Source organism: Eubalaena glacialis, chromosome 4 (assembly GCF_028564815.1).
Source record: "Eubalaena glacialis isolate mEubGla1 chromosome 4, mEubGla1.1.hap2.+ XY, whole genome shotgun sequence".
NCBI classification, from domain to species: Eukaryota; Metazoa; Chordata; class Mammalia; order Artiodactyla; family Balaenidae; genus Eubalaena; species Eubalaena glacialis.
The window spans coordinates 88,230,549-88,238,533 of record NC_083719.1 but is presented as its reverse complement, the minus strand read 5'-3'; the positions used below and the strand labels follow the sequence as shown (position 1 = coordinate 88,238,533).

The 7,985-nt window shown below is 43.5% G+C and overlaps 1 pseudogene; it reads left to right on the top strand.

Moving 5' to 3' along the window:
* Positions 1-1,574: 1,574 nt before the first annotated feature.
* LOC133090544 (PR domain zinc finger protein 14-like) overlaps positions 1,575-7,985 on the top strand; it is a 49,898-nt pseudogene continuing 43,487 nt past the window's right edge.

The window sequence follows — 7,985 nt, the reverse complement described above, 5'->3', positions numbered from 1 at the left end:
AAATATTAACTCTACTGTTGTCTTGGATTTTTGCAGTAGGCCCCAAGGGACATGAATAGTACAAGAGTGATCAAAGTCCTCCCATGTCCCAAAGGAGTGTGCTAGATCAATTTCATGGAACATGTTAACAGATCATAAGTCCAGTTTGGTCAGCAAGAGCTCATCACCCACTTCAGTAGGAGGTAAAGGAGAGGAGCATAGTCTTCTCCTTAAGCCAAGAGAGGGAGGCTTCAAGAGAACATCTTGAGAGCTTGGCACTTACCTCCTGAAGTTTGGGGCACAGAGACGTTCGCATCTACATGTCCCCATAAGTCTAAGATGGACAATCTAGGTGCAGGGACCCCTGAGGAGTACAGCAATGAGAAGATAATGTTGGGAGGGAAATGTGCCGCCTTTAGCTACAGGGAAAGGGTAGTTTCCTGGGGTTGGTTTGTGGGCTCAGCTCAGCAGGAGAACACAGGCCTGGAGGTGCAATGTGCCCAGGAACCCAGGGTATGAACAAAGTTGTAAGTGACCAGCCAGAGAGGAGGAACCATTGTTTAGATCGATGTTTCTCAAACTTCAGCCTGCATTAGAATCACCCAGAGGGCTTGTTAAAACACAGATTCCTGGGCCATACTCCTAGGGTTTCTGATTCCTTAGGATGGAAGGGCTCCAAAATGTGTATTTCTAACAAACTCCCAGGTGATAATAATTTTTTCATTTGTGGACCACACTTTGAGAAGCAGTGGCTTAGATGTCACCAGCAGAGCATCTCTGAGGAACAGGCAAAAGTGCCACATAAGAGAAAGAATCAGCTTTGCATATCTCTTATGCCTAGAGGACATCAACAGACCTAACTGTACCAGCCAGTTTCCCCTAGTCTCTTCTACCCCAGCCCAGCCCTGGCGTGGTTAGGAACAGCAGCTGGTGAGAAGAAGAGGAAGAGCTATGGAACAGTAAAGCAGGCAACCACACTGTTCCCAACTCCAGGCTTCAAAGACTGGGTCACATCTGAGCAGGAGTGGGGGGTAAGCCCTAAACTGGACATGTATTTGGAATTTTGACTAAACTGGTGTGGATTGGACTGGGACAGAGTTATTCGATTTTTAGTGCCCAAACAAAGGGACTAGTAATATTTCCCATAGTGGAAAATCTATGGGGTCTGTTTCAAATTTTGTACACAGATGGAAAAAGAACTGGTTTGAAAAGAATGGATACAAAAATAAAGTTGATTGAGCCCAGCTTGTTTAATCAGCCAATTACACATGTCTCAAGAATGGTATTTTTCAAACTCTTAGCAAGTCCAGAGAAGTACAGCCAGGACAACAGGGCCCTAGAAACCTCACCAGAGAAGCACCCATGCAAGAAAATAGGGAGCTTCAGCATGGAGAAGATTGAGGAGACATAATGACACACTTAAAGTACTAAAGGGCCACCTTGTCAAGGAAGGATTCGCCTTCTATGTGGTGGCAGGGGCCACAGTTAGTTTAAGTTAGTGGAAGTTAAGGGAGGAGTTGGCTTAGGCTCCATATAAGGAAGATATAACAACTAAAGCCATGTTATTGACACCAAGGGATGGCCACTTGCCCGGAATGTTGAAGAGAGTTTTTCACATGGTGGAGGGGAGGTTTTGGATGCTCCCAAAGCACATCAGCTCTACAGCAACATTTCACAGCCGGTATGGCAAAAGGTGGGTTCTCCGGGCTGGGGTCATCAGGACCGGCCTGGCTCCCCGTCCCTGCTTTCCTCTGTGTATGTCAGCCGAGACCACCAGCCTGTACTGCAGCTCAGCCCTCCTTGGGCTCCAGGACTACTGCAGAGGCAACCTGAGGGCAATGCCGGGTTCTGGTGAGGGCAATTGCACACTCACGGTTTTAGTCCTGGTGAGTTGAAATTTGGTAAATTGGCCTATGCAATCAGGCCTTTCTACAATGAAGTTACAAACGACTCAGGATGACTGGAACCTGCCTGGTACCCAAGACTCTGCCTTGCTCTTGACGGTGCCTTCTCTGCTGTCCTCAGTCACGCACCACAGCAAGAGCACTGTTGAAACGACTGACCAGGGGCTCATGATGAGAAACCAGGAAAGTCAGAGACAGGATGAGATACATGGAGAGTCAAAACACAGACAGGGCCACTAGAAAGATGATGAGCATTTACAACGATGGAGGTGGAAGGAGGAGAAGGGTAATATGATACTGTGCCTGACTGTAAAATGCGGAAGTTTGTTTGTTAGGCCTTGTTTGTTCGATCACGGACAAGAATGGTGATTAGTCATGCTAATCAAAATTTTGAGCAGACAGAAAGGTGTTGTGTCTCTAGCCCAAATGTTGACATAATCGTATAATAATCTGGGATGGATAAATTCTTAATCCTCAGCCTCAAATAGCTTCCAAATGTCCACGGGGGAGGGGGGGGGGCAGAAAAATATTAGTGGAGTCAGGTGACCACAAGAAAGTGATTGTGACAGCTGCAGGCCTTAGCATTTACTTTGTGAAACAATGGCTTTTAGACAATGTCTTTCCAATTTGTTTTCAACGTTGCTGCCAGAGTGCTCTTTCAAAACACAAATCTGATCATGTCACCAACCTGCTTAAAGCCCTTGAATGGCGTCCCACTGTTCTCGGAATAAAGACTAAACCCTTAACTAGGAGCTGCACAGCCAGGCCCCTTTGCGGGTTGAGCTTGGGGGCGGGATCGACCTTTGCGCATGCTCTTCTCTGGGTATCGGCTGCTTCCCCCGACCCCTTCCTTGGGTAGCTTTAACTCAACCTGGTTCTCAGCTCAAATAGCCCTTTCTCAGGGAAGCCTTTCCGTGTCCCTGCACACCCCCTTCCACCTTGAGTCCTTTGTTCTTTGCTTTTTAGAGGGCTCCATTCTTTTCCTTTAAAGCACTTATCTCAGTTTGTAATTACACATTCATCAGTGCCAGTATTGTTTACTGCTCTCCCCCTCTCCCCACTATCCTCTCAGCTCCAGGAATGAGAAAGGTCTTTTTTGTTCACCTTCTTGTCCTGGAGCCTAACATTGTGCCTAGCTCACGGGAGGCCCTCAATGCCTTTTTTGTTGAATGGGTGAAAGGACTGCTTAAATTGTGCTTTCCCTCTGAAATTTTGAAATCTCTAAAGAGAGGAAAGTGTTAATCAGACGTCAGAACACAATTCTTAGTAATGTTTCCTCTGCCTCCATGCAGTGATTTACTTTACTGTTTCCTCTGCCTCCATGCAGTGATTAGAGCTCCTATGAGCTCTAATCTTCCGTCATATTATATAGAAATCAGTTCATCATAATAACCCTCTAACTCTACCTGGTATTCTCATTTATTCCCCATTTTCTCTGGAATGAATTTAAGTAGTCCTTCTTAGGATTCATCTTCTTTTGGGAACTGGTATAGAGAACATCGTATTTTAGGTAAATTCAGTTGAGATTTTATTTAAAGGCACCCTAAGTTACAGACATTGACATGTAAATGTTTATGAAAAGATAATATATATGCACTCTGTATGTGTGTATGTCTATCAATCCATCTAAAAATATGTGTTTTCATGACTTGAAATGGAAAAGATTGGATTTAGGCAAGGAAATCATTACAATGTCGAAGTTTCCACCTCCAGATTCTTACCCTCTCCAGCTAAATTCTGCAGGATTTGGTAGAATAAGCGGACAGTCTTGATTTCCTGATGACTGGCTGAAGGACATGTACTTCCCCTCCTAATGAAATCCTTAAATAGTGAGTCATAATGCCAGAGGCACTGTTCTCCAAGACTCCATCTCTGCCTATTTCTAATCCAAATTCTGAAAAGAGAACAAGTCTAGATCCAGCCCTTTAGATCTCTGTGTGGGACTGAAGTATACATTTCCTTTCCAACTTCTTGCTCTCTTTCCTGTATCTTCTGCAGTGAACTGACAGCCACTGGGCAGGAGTGGTCAACTTTAGTGACTGTGATGACAACACAGAATAAAGAACCCACTGTCATTTGCTGACCGTGCCATGGTGGTGAATGTCTCTTTCAGAAAGCCACAAAAATGGACATTTAATCATTTATTGAGTCATGGTAGAGCCTAAGCCAAATAATCTAGGCAAACAGCTTCCACTATGACTATTACAAATGGCAAACTCTTATAAAACCTGGTTATTTCCTTCAACAGTATCTGGCTGATACTTCTGCCCCTCAGGAAAGATATTTTCTTGAGGTATGTGGAAAGAGGAAACAACTCTTCCTTTTATTCTACAATACCCTCTAGCTATTGTTCTATTTCTCACCATATTTTCACAGCCAGATTTCTTAAAGAATGGGTCTATAAGCCCTGTCTCCTTTTCTTCACCACCTAGTTTTTCCTGAACTCCTTGTTTGTCTTCCCACTAAATGACTAAATCTTTTCTCACAAAGATGCTAGAAACCTACTCCAATAACTTTTTAATATTAGTTTCCCAACTTGATATTGGGTTGTCTATTCCCATTCTTCCTGTTCTTTCTAAAACGTCTAGTTTCATTGACCCTGACTTGACCCTGAGGCTTCAGGGACAGAGCTCTGAAGAGATTCTCTTCCTTTTCATGAGACAGTTTTCTGGATTTTAGCTGCCTGTGCCAGACACCAGCAAACTCCAGTGCCCAGCCTTGTCTTGGTTTCCTTTTTACTTTTCTGTCTGAGTTCTCATTCATCTTCACATTTTCAACTATTTCCTTTTTCAAGTGAGTCCCAAATTTTCTTCCCTAGCCCTTAATTCTTTTCCAGAATTTCAGCCTCACAACTTGCTCATCTGGTTGAATATCTCACGTCACTGACTATCTTGCTAACACCTTCACATCTCCATGTCCCCTGTTTCCCCTTCCTATCCCTCCAAGTCAATATCTTCCACTCCCTGAGACTTGAAAGCTCACATTTGTCTTTGACTCCTCCTTCTCATACAATTTCTATATCTAGTCAGTGATTAAAGTCTTCTCTATATGCCTCTAATGTCTGTCCTGTTTCCCATGGCCACTGCCATTACTAAGGTCCAGGATCTTTCACATCATGTCTAGATTTTGACAATATACTTCTAACTGGTTTCCCAGTAATGCCTTCCCCTTTCCAATCCATCCTGCCCCCTGCTCTCAGAAGAATCATTTTACCACTTAAAGCATCATTGTCTATAAGAAAAATTCCAAATATCCAGGTGTGGCAGGAAAACACCTTGAAATATTAATTAATAGGAGATCTCCCCATCTATTTTTCCCTACCCCATTCCACAAAGGCAGCCCAGCTTTTTGGCTGTCTTCTTCCTTGGAGGGAAATTTGTATTAACTGATACCTTGCAAGGCACATTCTTTTGCGAGGGCTTTCTCTAGTTGTGGCAAGTGGGGGCCACTCTTCATCACGGTGCGCGGGTCTGTCACTATTGTGGCCTCTCTTGTTGCGGAGCACAGGCTCCAGACGCGCAGGCTCAGTAGTTGTGGCTCACGGGCCTAGTTGCTAGGCGGCATGTGGGATCTTCCCAGACCAGGGCTCGAACCCGTGTCCCCTGCATTGGCAGGCAGATTCTCAACCACTGCGCCACCAGGGAAGCCCGCAAGGCACATTCTTAAAACCTGAGTTCCCTGAAGACTTTGAAGGTAGCCACAGGAGAGAGAGAGAGTGATTACTTAAGATTCAGAAAAGGGCGTAGAGTTTGCTGAGATAGAGAACTGAGTGTGTCCTTTGCGGCAATGTCCCCTGCAAAAAGCACAACTTCACAAACATTGGCTTTAGGTTCTACCCAGGGGCTGAGACCGTGTTCAAAGCCTTAGCAAAGATTCCTATATGCCACTGTGTCTCAAAACAGCAGAGTCACAAGACTTTAAGGGACCATTATGGGCTCAGTAAATAAGAATGGTCAGCATCTTCAGACTGGAATATGGTCAGCATTTTCAGACTGGAATAGACAGTTAGCAGTCTGATCCCTTTTTTTCTGGGATCCAGGTAAGCTCCCCGATTCTGTGTGATCCCGGAATGGGGAACAGCAAAATAATGACTGAAATGACTGGGCGACCCCCTCCAGTTTCTGGTTATTTGGTTAGAGGTCATCTGCAAGTTGTATGGAACATCTCATTGGCCATCCTCTGAGCAGTGCTCTGCTGGGATCTCCAGAAAAATACACACTCAGTTCCAGAAAACACACCTTTTTAACTTACCAAGAGCATTCCCCATTGGGTTTCTTCATCCAAAGCTCCTAAGGCACATCTCAGTTGGGACACTCTTCCAGTGATACCATAGGTGAATGTATCCTAAGGCCAAAAGATGACTCTGTCATTTTCTTTACACTTCAATCCAAAAATTAACTCCACCCACTTAGCATCTCTGCATGTAGCTTGGTAAATATTATCATCACACATTGATCCTGACTATTTAGCTCATGTGTGGGTGCTTTGAATAAGTCCTAGATGATATGCATCTTGAGGACTGGAATCGTGTCTTTTGCACCTTTCCTATCTCTAGCTCTCATTACACCTCTGTACTTAAGTGCTCAGCAGAAAACTTTTGAGCTGAAGTGAATGGAACTGAACTCTTGAATTGACAATGACGCACCTCCATGGCTCTGTGTAGCTCTGATGCAGGTGGACATCACAGGGCCCTCTTAGTTCCAGAAGTCTGTACCCTCCACTTCTCCCTAGAAGCACAGAGAATGTTGATAGCCTCAAAGGGTTCAGAAAGCAGCAGGAGCGGAAGCCTTGCAGCCAACCACATATATATATATTTTTTATCCTTAGTGGGCACTATTGATTGTTGGGCCTGATATGAAACGTAGGTTTTAAGGCAGTTCCCTGCTAGCTTTAGCTCATTTTCATTTGTGCCAAATGAAAGCTTTCCAAGAATGTCCATTTAGAATCTAGAAAGATTTATTAGGTATGTATGTGTTACTGTCAGAAAAATTAAATTCTGAAGAAAATCATTCGTTATGTAATATGGGAAAAGGATGACTCTAAAGACAAAAGTCAACTGTATTTGAACGAATTACCCATTTAGGTTGGGCTCTGTCTCCCTATTCTTCATTAAGGATTAATCAATTTCTTAGAAGGAAAACCTACTATATGGTGGCTCCATATCAGTATTTAATGTAATAGTGCCTGGAGCACTGGATTGACTTTCTTATTGTGGAAATGAGAAAGGAAATTCAGACTCTGTCCTATTTTCTAATGGTGGGACCCTCAGGTAAATTACAATTTTGTTGCTCTTTACACCCTAGGAGTGACAATGATCAGGTTCTTTGTGTTCATTGATATGTTCTTGCTAGTTTCATTTTGTCAGACTTAACTGCAGTGTTTAATGTTATTGATCAGCCTGAAAAGTGCTACGAAGCCCCAATACTCCTATGGTTATATGGTTGGCTCTACCTTGTCAAAACATGAGGCTTATTTGTCTTCTCCATTGGATTCCTAAGATATCCACTGGTTCCCTACATTCTCTGAAGGTGGTCCCCTAATGTACTAATATTCATAGCACAGTAGCAAAATTCCCAACAGATTTTTGCTTTCATTCTTATATCTACTACATTCAGGAAAAGCTTAATATATTCCCGACAATTGACAATCCTCTTGTTATTTCTCTGCTGCCAGCCTATCTGTCTCTCAGTGTAAGTAAGATATGGTGATTCTGCTGCTGCCTAGATATTGACTCTGATAACATCAAGTTTGTCTAACACAAAAGACAGGACATTTGTTAAATAAGAACAGGAAAGGTAGCAGACACTACCCAAAATGTATAGAGGTATATAGTTCAGGCCAGGGCCTTATTGTATTGTTTGGGTGGTCAAGCAGCGGGAGTGGGGCCCTGCCTTTGTTGCTATTGGTTTTCTTTCTGGGATGCCTGACAGCATAGACATGAGAAAGCTGCTCTTATCAGGCAGTCAGACCTGAAGTGTCCTCATTTTGTCCTTGAGTCTGGTTATAAATGATTCTAGAAAAGCTCCATGAAATAAAAGTTCCCAAGATTATCCCCTGCAAGAGCATCCCCTTAAAGTGTTCCCTAAGAGCATCTTCTCCAGT